Source organism: Portunus trituberculatus, chromosome 23 (assembly GCF_017591435.1).
Source record: "Portunus trituberculatus isolate SZX2019 chromosome 23, ASM1759143v1, whole genome shotgun sequence".
Classification (NCBI taxonomy): Eukaryota; Metazoa; Arthropoda; class Malacostraca; order Decapoda; family Portunidae; genus Portunus; species Portunus trituberculatus.
The window spans coordinates 5,562,501-5,575,000 of NC_059277.1; the positions used below are offsets into that span (position 1 = coordinate 5,562,501).

General features: G+C 46.1%; 2 protein-coding genes and 1 non-coding gene across 3 annotated transcripts in view; 2 read left to right on the forward strand and 1 right to left on the reverse strand.

Moving 5' to 3' along the window:
* Window positions 1-12,500, forward strand: part of LOC123507694 — a 360,684-nt gene that overhangs the window by 151,113 nt on the left and 197,071 nt on the right. The gene's annotated exons all lie outside the window — the stretch shown is intronic.
* Window positions 1-12,500, forward strand: part of LOC123507691 (cAMP-specific 3',5'-cyclic phosphodiesterase-like) — a 617,094-nt gene that overhangs the window by 19,257 nt on the left and 585,337 nt on the right. The gene's annotated exons all lie outside the window — the stretch shown is intronic.
* Window positions 12,220-12,293, reverse strand: Trnaa-cgc. The gene has a single exon. It is a non-coding gene; the product is annotated as a tRNA-Ala (tRNA).

Genomic DNA, 12,500 nt, shown 5'->3' on the forward strand with positions numbered 1-12,500 from the left:
GAAGCTGAGAGAGGAGAGGGAAAAAAAGAAGAGGAACTGTGAGATGGAGAAAAAGGAAAAAGAAGAGGAAAAAGAAGAAAAGAAACTTGGAGAGGAAACATGACGGAGAGAAGACGGTAGAGAGAGGCTATGAAGAGGGAAGGAAAGGAGGAGAAGGTGCGCTATAAAAGACAGCATCTAAAAGGAGACTATAAAAGCGAGACCCTGAGGGAGCTTAGGAACACCTGCGACAGGTAGGATCCTTCTTCAAGCCTCCGCCGCGCCCTTAAAGGCAAGGCAAGACACACCTTCAGGATATCACGGCGAAAATGGGCGGTAATTCGGTTTCTCTTCTTTAATGTTTACAGCGCTCTGGCCTGGCTCATGTCCGCTGCCTCTTGTTATTAAAGTGTTTATTTATACCTGTGTGGCTCCAGGGAGGGGAAGGAAGGGGGTGAAGGGAAGAGGGAGAGAGAGGAAGGAGAAGGGGAAAGAGGATGAGGAAGGGAAGGGGAAGCGGAAGGAAAGGATGTGTCTGAAGTGCAGTGTGGGTGGGATAGAAATGTTTAGGAAGGAAAGGGAGTGTGTGTGTGTGTGTGTGTGTGTGTGTGTGTGTTGGGTGCCCCTTAATCGGCGTGGAGTTGAAGGAGAGCGAACACACAGCGAGCGTGGCTGGCGATGGGTAATTGAGTGCATCTGTTATTCAAGGCTTCAGGGCGTGTCCAGAGAGAGAGAGAGAGAGAGAGAGAGAGAGAGAGAGAGAGAGAGAGAGAGAGTAATAATGCCCATCGGGACTGATGTGGTATTGTTTTGACTTGTGTTGTACAGATAAACACACGGGCCAGCTGGTGGCACTCGCGATAAGGAGTAATTTGACGTGGCAGCACTGGGAGGAAGCGACGGTGCCCATGGTGGTGGTGGTGGTGGTGGTGGTAGTTGTGGTGGCGTCTTGTCTGGTGGTGGTGGTGGTGGCTGCTGGAACTGTCTGGTGGTGGTGGTGGTGGGGACTGACTGGTAGCGGTCGGTGGTGGTGGGGGTGGTGGTGGTGTTGGTGATAGTGGTGGTGGCAGTAATTGGTGCATTTTGAACCTGGCAGAGTTATTAGAGGAACAGGCAAGAGACAGATCCAACGCAGTAGACATTTTTATTTCATTATTTATGTTTCCCAAGGCCAGCGTTCATATTACATTATAAATATTTGTTGACTATTAAAAACAAATTCTCTCTCTCTCTCTCTCTCTCTCTCTCTCTCTCTCTCTCTCTCTCTCTCTCTCTCTCTCTCTCTCTCTCTCTCTCTCTCTCTCTCTCTCTCTCTCTCTCTCTCTCTCTCTCTCTCTCTCTCTCTCTCTCTCTCTCTCTCTCTCTCTCTCTCTCTCTCTCTCTCTCTCTCTCTCTCTCTCTCTGTGTGTGTGTGTGTGTGTGTGTGTGCGTGTCTGTCTGTCTTTCTGTCTGTCTTTTTGTTTGCTTGATTGTTTGTTTGTCTATCTGTCTGTATCTCTCTCTCTCTCTCTCTCTCTCTCTGGTGGTGGTGTTGGTGTTGCAGTGGTGCTGATTGATCTTCGAGGCTTTAGGGGTGGGCTGGGCTGGGCTGGGCTGGTCTAGGCTAGGCTGGTCTGGGTCTGGGTCTGGGTGTGGGTGTGGGTGTGGGTCAGGGCCGCACCACTGCTACCTCTAATCAAAAGAACTCAATTAGAGGTAAATCTAGTGGGCAGGATTCCTCGTCAGGCTTAATCTCCCGGTGGATAAATGTGGTGCTCTGTTTTCCAGCGTCTTATGACTTTGACGTGTTTTAAAATAGAGGAGTATAGAAAAGAGATGCCTGTGAAATTAACTTGCCAGATTGCGGCTACTTTTTTTTACTCACTTTTTTTTTGTAGTGGCGTTTAAACATGGTATTTTCTTATTACTTGGATATTTCGACCTTTACTGCTTTACACGCAAGAAAAACAACTGCTTTATGATTACCTGAAGAGCTTGTACAATTTGTGTTTATGTTGTGATTACCTGTTGATTAATGTAGCTTTATTATTGCACTCATGAAGGTCCTGTGTAGCCTTTATTACCTCAGTTATTATTCATATTATTGTTCTCATTCGACGTTCTTTACAGGTAGGAAAGGCCTTTATGAATCCGTATTAAGCAGTTGTGTGGCTTTTATTGTTTTATGTATTGTCCTTGTGATTCATAGTCCTCGGCCAGCGCTCCTTACACAATGAGGAAAGACTGCGTGATTCTCTGATTACCTGATTACCAGTTAAGCGGCTGTGTGGCTTTTGGCTGCGTGTGTTAGTTAGCCTGGAGGGAAATCCATTTGCGCCCGCCGCTGAGAAACTTGGCCGAAGCACCAGTGTTGCTTTGAGGAGATGTCTGCTGTGGGGATTGTGGGACTAAAGTTTAAATTGAGAGTTTAGGAGAGGCTGGCACTAAAGAGCAGGTGCTGTTATTATGTCCTGCAGTCCTTTCACTAAATCCTGCAGAACTTTTTTCCAAATCCTGCAGAACTTTTCCATATCTTTCCTGTTATTACGTAGCTTTGTTTGTATTTTGTACTCTTTTTCTAAATCTTGGAGACCTTTTCCTTATCGTCTTTTATGTAGCTCTATCTATATTTTGCAGTCCTTCGCCTAAATCCTACAGTCTTTTCCTAAATCCTGCAGCTCTATTCCTAAGTACTGAAGGTCTTTTCCATCCTTTCTTTGCTGTAGCTCTGTCTATATCTTGCAGTCCTTCCCCGAAATCCTGCAGTCCTTTTTCGTAAATCTTGCAGACTTTTCCTTACCTTCTTTCCTGTTATCATATAGCTCTATTCATATATTGCAGTCCTTTCCTTAAATTATTCTGCTCTTTTCGTAAATCTTGCAGGCCATTTCCATACCTGTTCTCCTGTTATTATGTATCTCTATCTATGTATATCTTGCAGCTCTTTTCCTAGATCCTACAATCCTTTTCCATAAATACTTCAGGCCTTTTCCATATCTTCTTTTCTGTAGCTCTATCTTACAGTCCTTCGCTTAAATTCTGAAGCTCTTTTTCTAAATCCTGCATATCTTTTTTCTCTTTCCTTTTGTTTGATATGTGTGTCCTGGCGTCCTTCAGGAGACGTGTATACAAATTACCACCGCCGCTGTGACCTTGTTCTTATGACGCAGTTACTGAATGTGAGACGTATATGGTGGACCTGAAGCACATTTGTTGACAGGATGCGAGGCCACCTATTAATTAGAGTCCATTTAAGTCGACAGAGCTCACTTCAGCTTCCATTAAACCATTTGAGCTTTTAAAAGACTAAACTAAGTTATTGATGGGGAACGATATCCGTGGAAATAGAACGTTTCATCTGCCTTTTTTTTTGTATACCATGTGGGCTTTTCACGGGAATTTATGGGCTAAAGGGGGTACTTTTGGGGTACCTCATATCCCAAAGCCAACCTGCTAGGATACCCTTGCTCCGAGTGAGGAAACCCAATCTACAGTCGGATCGTGGACAGGATTCGAACCTGTGCGCTTGGAGATCCCTCGGATCCCAAAGCACGCATGGTTCCACTGTATCACGGCGGCACCAAATCTTCAGTACCATGACGCATTTTGATATATATTCTGCTTACTATTTGGTGATTTTATTCAGCTTCAGAAACTTATGTTGTGATTAGAATAGTGAAGACTCTAGCCACTAATCTTTTAACCTCCATTGACTTTTCCTAATCTAAATAAAATCGTCTAATCTTACCCAAAACTCATTGTAAGAAGTGCGTCCCAGTACAGAAGAGGTCAATCACGTTACATGACCACAAATTACCAACGTGACATAATACAGAGAAACAGTAACTAATCTGAGCTAACGGAACCTGTAACACTGGAACCTCAGACCGGCTTTACCTGTTGCATCCATTCTCACCTGTCTTTAAGTAACACCTTGTGACATTCCGTGACCCTTGCAACTCCGGTAACAAGTGAAGAGAAGGTGTCCTCATGAATGGCTAAGTAGGAGACCGTGTTCTCTCCTGAGGGGGTGGAGGGATTATTAGAGAAAGGTGCGGGGTGTCAGGGATGGGTGGGAGAGGAGGAAAGGCTGAGTAATAATAGAGGTGTTCAGAAATAGTTTGGTTAAGGTTTTGATTCTCTCTCTCTCTCTCTCTCTCTCTCTCTCTCTCTCTCTCTCTCTCTCTCTCTCTTAGTTCTTTTGATGGTTTGGAAGTTTGTGTGTGTCGCTTTCGTTTTGTTTTAGTGTGAGTGGAAAGTCTCGTGCTCCTGCTGCTGCTGGCGGTATATTTTGGTGCCTCCGGTGTTTTATGGCTGTTCCTTGTACGTGTGTGTGTGTGTGTGTGTGTGTGTGTGTGTGTGTGTGTGTGTGTGTGTGTGTGTGTGTGTGTGTGTCTGTGTGCGTGTGTGCGCTCGTGCTCGGAGGGGTTTTCTTTATAGAATCTAAATCTCCAAAATCTAATTTGTCTGTGCGTGTTTTCTTTCTTTGTTTCTGTGTGTTTGTGTGTGTGTCTGTGTGTGTGTGTGTGTGTGTGTGTGTGTGTGTGTGTGTGTGTGTGTGTGTGTGTGTGTGTGTGTGTGTGTGTGTGTGTGTGTGTGTGTGTGTGTGTGTGTGTGTGTGTGTGCGTGCGTGCGTGGTTGCGTGTGCGTGTCGCCTGTCATCTCCGAGGCTCAGCTGCGTGTCACACTTGCTTACGTGTTTGGTCATTCTGTCTGTTGCCTCGTAAATTTTCCACCAAAGTCTGGGCTTTCCTGCGGCGGTAGCGTGCACACGTCGCCTGGCGCCCCCAGGGACTCAGGAGACCAGAAAGCCGCTTCATAAGCCAGGAGCCTTTCTTTTTTATTATTTCCCAGGGCAGCCTCCGTCTCTGTCCCGGATAACTCAAAGTGAATCTTATTTCCGACCGTCATCACGCGGGATTCACTCTTGATTTTGTCACCCTGCGGCGCCTTGTTGCTGGGACTGGCGCTGCCGCTCCCCCCCTCCCTGCAGGGATTGCCTTAAGGACCTCTGCATTGTCCCGTCCTGATACTCCGCCTCCTCCCGCGTTGCTCCGGCCCTCCACACTGCCTGGATTGCAGGCTCTCAGCGCTCAGCGCGGCTAAGTCCTCGCTCTTCTGCCGCTTGTTGCTGGGTTAAGAATCGCTACTCCGGTTTTCCTTCTCCTCAGTAGCATCTCATTGACCTTGTACAGCATTGTGCTGCCCCGAGACTGCTGCCATCCCGCCCTGCCTCCTTCCAGCCCCCGTGTTGCGCCTGTCGCCCCAGACGGTCCAGATCGAAGACCCGGTATGCTTGGTCCGTCGCCTGCCGCGCTGCCCTGCCCACCCCTGCACTGGCCTTCCCTGGGACGCCTCTCACGGTGCTGCTGCCGCTGTCCGGGAATCATTGATCGGGAGGAGGGAGGTAAGTGTTGGAGGGAGGGGGTGGCGGAGGGACGGAGGGACGGAGGGAGGGTCCTGCCGCACCCAAACGCCTACCCTCATTCCCCCAACACAAAGAAACATGGTCCCTGTTTCTAGGGACTGCTGGGGACATCAGGCGACAGCGGCGGTCATCCCAGCGGCGTCTGTGCATGAATCAGGGTCCGTCACGCCCACAGCGTCACCACCACCACTGTCATCACCGCCACGCTGCGGGAGACACGCCCTCAGTACTCACAACACGTAGCTGGGTCTGCTCTCTCCTCTCCTCTCCTCTCCTCTCCTCTCTTCTTCCCTCCATACAAAACTTGGAGAGATTCATGATGTTTATCCCTGCGCTTAGAGTTTCGGAGTTTGGCCTTAAGCTGCTGGTGTTGTGTTGCTGTGTTGCGGTGTTTGTGTGGGTTTTGAGTTTCTGGAGCGGCGTTGTGTTGTGTTGTGTCGCCTCGCCCGCAGCTGCGTCACTGTCCTGAGGGCGCGGCAAGATTCGCCGTTCCATTCGTAGTGCTGAAGTGTGTCAGGCTGAGCAATGAGAGGCTTGCAAGTGGCGACTGGGAGCTCAGAGGGCGGGGCGTCTCTCTCTCTCTCTCTCTCTCTCTCTCTCTCTCTCTCTCTCTCTCTCTCTCTCTCTCTCTCTTTCTTGGATTGATAACAAGAAATTAAACATCAGTTCGTCAAGATTTATTTATTAATTTATTTTTCTATCTTTGTATTTATCGCCACGTGTCACTGCTTGCCACTCCTACGAAAGAGAGGAGTGGGAGAGTGGGAGAGTGAGTGCGTGGGTTGCGTGGCTGTCAGGGAGTGTCACACCGCCTGTTGATTTTTACTGAAGTGAATATTCACAAATAGAACCAATTAACACGTTAAGCTCTCTCTATTTTCCTTCCTCTTCCTCCTCTCACGGTCTGCCGTATCCCGCTCACCTGTCTACCTTACCTGTGTCTGTGTGTGTGTGTGTGTGTGTGTGTGTGTGTGTGTGTGTGTGTGTGTGTGTGTTTGTATACATGTGGGTTTGTGACGATACTACAAATACCCCCCCCCCCACATCAAATACCCACACACACATCAGAACCCCATACAGTAGCTGGAAACAATTACCAGGAATGAATATGTAACACCAACACACACAAACGCATCTACATCTTACATATTACACACACACATACATACATACATACATACATACATATATACATATATACATTCATAGTATATACCTGCACATACATACAGACACACGTGCATCTACACCTTGATAACCTCACACGTACGCACATCTTGAAATAATCAGTAACCGCAGCATGAAGGCATCTGGAGGGTCATACCAACCATCTATCTCCATGTCTCACCTTCCTGCATGCCTCTCCACAGTAAAGTCTCCGTTGTAACCTTCCCACCAGCACAAACATTAAGGCCAGCAAGCCACGTACTGCATTGCAAGCATACAAGGTCACAACAAGCTTCCCAATGTTCTCAGGGTAGTGTGGCACTGGGAACGAGAGGAAGGCCCGTCTTGCATTGCTATGAAGGCGAGGTCCGGGAGATAATACGAGATCGCAGCGTGGTGCATGGTAGGGAGATTCAAGAGTGGCTGGGAGGGAGAGCAGATAGAGAGCTTATTCCTGGGTGAGGAGGAGAGGTGAAGGAGTTGTATGTAAAGTAAGAGGAATGTGTGTGACGAGAAAAAGTGATGAGAGTCTATTGTTACAAAGGGGGTTATGTATATGAGAGTGAAGGCTTTGAATAGAGAGCAGGAGCAGACAGAAGAATGAGGGACATTTAAAGTTGTACTATGAAAGATCTGACGTTGGAGTGCTAACTCTTCGTGTTTGTAGCGAGACGTTGATGTTTTGTGAGTATTCTTGCGAGTAAGGAAGCGAATAGAGGTTTTGAAGAGACAGTAGAGATAGACGGAAGAATGAGGGAGATGTTAGGGAGTACAGTGAAAGATATTAGGTATTGAGTCTTTGTTTTACCGAGCGAGAAGTAAATGTTAAGTTACTTATATGGGCGTGGGAAGTGAGTGGAGACTGAATAAAAAAAAAAAAAAAAACATTAGAAAAAACAGATTTGGGATGATCTGCATTCGAACTTTATGAATAGAAAATAAGGCAGATGTTAATAGGATATCAATCTAACCATAACTTTATTAATTGGTTAAACTAGATATGAGCATAAACATAACTTTCCACATTGAGTAAAGGAGGAAAAGTTACCAGTTAAGGAAACATTCTCAATTGGTACTGTGAGGAAGCTTATGGACTAAATCTTTTGAGCAATAGCAGGGAATTCATAACCGTTTGCTGAATATCGCTGCGAGCAAGACTGTATTTTGAGTAAAGGAGAAAAGATATGCGAGTTTAACAAGAATAGCATTGCCAGAGACGAGGGTTGGGTGGGCGAGGGATGGAGTGGAGTAGCTTTAAACTTTATAGAACGAGGACGGAGTGCAATACGAGAGGAATGTACGAGTTTCTTGAATAAGATTGCGTGCCTGGTACTGCTGGAGGGGAGGAACGGAGGGAAGGAGGAGAGGAGGAAGAATCTTATACGAGATTATTTAAAAAGAAAGTTTGGAGGGAAGAAGGAGATTGGAATGTTACATAGCAAGGTTATGCGTGATACTGAGAAGGAAAATGGCACTACTGAAAATGCCAGAAATGAACCAACGAGACTAAAAGTGGATTTAGAAAAAAAAAATCATGGAGGATAATGGAGCAACGCAGGAAATAAAAAATGAAAGGATAAAAAAACAAGAAGAAGTGATCAAAATTATTCCAGCACAAAGTATTAGCAATAGATTGGGGAGATTATGCAACGAGGCTTTCAGTGCAGCAAGGAGGCAGAGAGGAGATTAGGGAGAGAGCAGGGCAGAGCAGACCAGGGCAGGGAAGTACAATAAGGAAGGAAACTTTACCGGTGTTAGGAGGTGTACAGGCAAGGCAAAGCAAGGCAAGGCAAGGCAAGGAGAGGCAAAGCAAGGCAAGGCTACTTTATATGTACTGAACAGGCGGGAACAGTCTCGATAAAGCAATGGAAGGACAAAGGTTCATATTTTCAAACACTTCTGCGCTTCACCTTCACTATTTCAAAAGGCTTTAATAGAAATGACACGAGATTTTTAAGGTGTTTTTACGGTTCGAGAGGTATGAGTGACAAGATTTTTACATTATTAACTGGAGAAACACTCTTGAAAACCCCGCTAGTCATCTCTGTGGCCTTGGAAAACAGTCGTGGTGAGAGAGCAAAGGGTTTCTGAATACGAGCGAACAGGAGGCAGTGGGGAGGACAGGCAGTGATAGAGGAGAGATCGTGTTGGTGGAGAACAGAGAATGCTGGGAAGATGCATGGAGAAGGAGAGACTGTGGAGGGCAGTTCTGTTCTTCAATAATACAGCAGGTGACAATAATACATGTATGACTGAAGTATTTACAATTGAGAAACAGAAGATATTATAAAAGAAGACTGCATGATTGAAATGTTTTACTATTCTTTGCTATAATGGCGGCGACTAGCACGCTCATTATAAGGCCCAGTAAGAAAGACATTTTAGCCGTAACAGGAAGTATGGAGAGAGAAAAATGTGTGAAAGTGTGAAAGTAAACTGTGGGAAACGGCCGTTCAGAAATGTGGACCCTTTTATATTGCATCTCAGAAAAGTAGAAACGAGTACAATAGAGAGAGAGAGAGAGAGAGAGAGAGAGAGAGAGAGAGAGAGAGAGAGAGAGAGAGAGAGAGAGAGAGAGAGAGAACGGAACGGATATCACATTACGTCAAAATTTCCAGAGAGAGAGAGAGAGAGAGAGAGAGAGAGAGAGAGAGACAACGGAACGGATATCACATTACGTCAAAATTTCCAGAGAGAGAGAGAGAGAGAGAGAGAGAGACAGAGACAGAGATCATAGTGCAGTAATCATTGGTAAGCTTACACCACCGCTACAAAACACGTACATTGCATCCCTACCGTTAAAAAGAATTGCACAAACACCGAAGCATTATTTAGACTGTCATGTATTTTAGGGCGTACATGTTAATCGCTGCGGTAAATGTGTCATAAAAAAAGGAGGTATCTGAACCGAATTTCTTTTTAATATCACACGTGGAGTAAATGAAAAAAAGAATCGTTAATTTTAATTCCTTTAATTTCACGGCTGAGGGAAGAGAAAAGAAAGGAGACTGAACGGAACGCAGCCTCTCTCTCTCTCTCTCTCTCTCTCTCTCTCTCTCTCTCTCTCTCTCTCAGACGACAGGAAATGCTCTAAAAATAAGCTTTGTCACCTATAATGAAGAACTAGAGGACAACCTTTTCCATTCTCTCCTCCTCTTTCCTCCTCCTCCTCCTCCTCCTCCTCCTCCTCCTCCTCCTCCTCCTCCTCCTCCTCCTGTTATTATCTCCACCAGTTCTTTCTCCTCTCTTAATTTTCTTTTTCTTGTTTATCTAATTATGTATTCTTCCTGTTCTCTCTCTCTCTCTCTCTCTCTCTCTCTCTCTCTCTCTCTCTCTCTCTCTCTCTCTCTCTCTCTCTCTCTCTCTCTCTCTCTCTCTCTCTCTCTCTCTCTCTCTCTCTCTCTCTCTCTCTCTCTCTCTCTCTCTCTCATCCTCTTTTCTTGCCATCCAGCCTTTTTTTTCTTTATCTTCTTCAATCTTCTTCCTTCCCTCCCTCTTCCTTTCTCTCATCCTCTTTCCACCAAATTCCTCTCTTATCTCTTCCCTGTTCTCTCCTCTTCTATCATCTCTTCTCTCCTCTTCCCTCCTCTCTTCTGCCATCATCTTTTCTTTCCTCCCTTTTCCTCTCTTTTCTCCATTAATTTCCTCTCCTTTTCGTTCTTTGATTTTTCCTTTATCATTTTTTCTCTCACTTTTTCTCCCTCTTCTTTTTCTTTTTTTCTCTCCACATCTCTTCTCTTTTCTCTCATTACTTTATCTTTTTTTTTCAACTTTCCTCACCTATTATCTCTTCTGCTGTCCCTTTTCTCTTTTCTCTCTTCTATATTCTCTACCAGTTTGCAAGTTGAGCGTCCCCCACTTTCCTTCTCTCCACATTTCTTCTCTTTTCTCTCATTACCTTATCGCTTTTTTCAACTTTCTTCACCTATTAGCCCTTTTCTCTCACCGCCGCCCCGTCTCGCCCCGCCTCGCTACGCTATCACCACACGCTCCTTATCTGTGGCACCTCACCTCAACGCAGTAATTGGTTAGTGGGGCGACAAATAGCTACCTTGTCGCATCCCACACACCTTGTCACCTATGCCCGTTACCTTAATTGGCGATGTTGTGTTCTCCCCTCTGCCTGTCTCTACCCTCTCTCTTTCTCTGCCACGTTGTCTCATGTTCCTCCTCCTCCTCTTCTTGTTTCCCGGCATACCAGCACATGAGGAAGGGAAGGAAGGAAGGAGGGAAGGAAGGAGGGAAGCAATGGGGTACGAGGTGGTGGAATAGAAGGGTCTGTGATGAGAGTGTGTGTAGGAATGTGATCTGAAGGGGAATTAATATTGTTATTGTTATTGTTGTTATTGTGTGGTTGGTTGGCTGGCTAGCTGGCAATTGTGTCGTGTGTGTGTGTGTGTGTGTGTGTGTGTGTGTGTGTGTGTGTGTGTGTGTGTGTGTGTGTGTGTGTGTGTGTGTGATACTGTACCTAGTATAAAAGAGTGATATCGGTAGTGAAAGGTTTACAACAACAACAACAATTACTATTACTACTACTACTACTACTACTACTACTACTACTACTACTACTACTACTACTACTACTACTACTACTACTACTACTACTACTACTACATCTTTTCTTGAATTTCAACATCGTTATGAAATTTCTTCTCTTTCTTTACTTCCTCCTCCTCCTCCTCCTCCTCCTCCTCCTCCTCCTCCTCCTCCTCCTCCTCCTCCTCCTCCTCCTCCTCCTCCTCCTCCTCCTCCTCCTCCTCCTCCTCCTCCTCCTCCTCCTCCTCCTCCTCCTCCTCGTGCTCAGTGCTAAAAGAAGTTTACCCATATATCTTCACTTTGCTCCTCCTCCTCCTCCTCCTCCTCCTTCTCCTTCTCCTTCTCCTTCTCCTTCTCCTTCTCCTCCTCCTCCTCCTCCTCCTCCTCCTCCTCCTCCTCCTTCTCCTCCTCCTCCTCCTTCTCCTCCACCTCCCTGCTCTCTCGTTTTCTCATCCTTTCCTTCTTCCTCACCCTCCTTCCTTCACCCTGACGCCTTTGACAGGAGGTCAGGGGAAGCTCACCCTCAACACCTCTCCCTGACACACACACTCTCTCTCTCTCTCTCTCTCTCTCTCTCTCTCTCTCTCTCTCTCTCTCTCTCTCTCTGTTTCTCCTGGGTGTGTGTTTATTTTCTGATTCTTTTCTCATATTTTGACTGGAGTTTATCTTTTTTAATGTCACGTGATGGTTTAGGTTACGGTGGCGGAGTGGCGGAGTGGCAGAGTGGTGGGGTAACTGTAACATTCACGCGTCGCTCGGCTCTCGTGTATGTATTGTTTCTGTTTAATCTATTTGAGTCACGCTTGTTTGAATTGGGTAAGAAATAGAGAAAGAGAAAGCGAGCGAGAGAGAAAGGAGGAGGAGGGGGAGAGTTTTGCATGCTTATCTATGTGTGTGTGTGTGTTTCACTGTTTCACTGTTTGATCTGCTGCAGTCTCTGACGAGACAGCCAGACGTTACCCTACGGAACGAGCTCAGAGCTCATTATTTCCGATCTTCGGATAGGCCTGAGACCAGGCACACACCACGCACCAGGACAACGAGGTCACAACTCCTCGATTTACATCCCGTACCTACTCACTGCTAGGTGAACAGGGGCTACACGTGAAAGTAGACACACCCAAATATCTCCACCCGGCCGGGGAATCGAACCCCGGTCTTCTGGCTTGCGAAGCCAGCGCTCTAACCACTGAGCTACCGGGTGTGTGTGTGTGTGTGTGTGTGTGTGTGTGTGTGTGTGTGTGTGTGTGTGTGTGTGTGTGTGTGTGTGTGTGTGTGTGTGTGTGATTTAATATTCTTTTTGTTGCATTATTTATACTGCTAATCACCCCTCCTTCGCACACACATTTCTATACAACCTTTATACAGTCTATCTATACATTCAATTAACATCACAAATCACAAACATTAA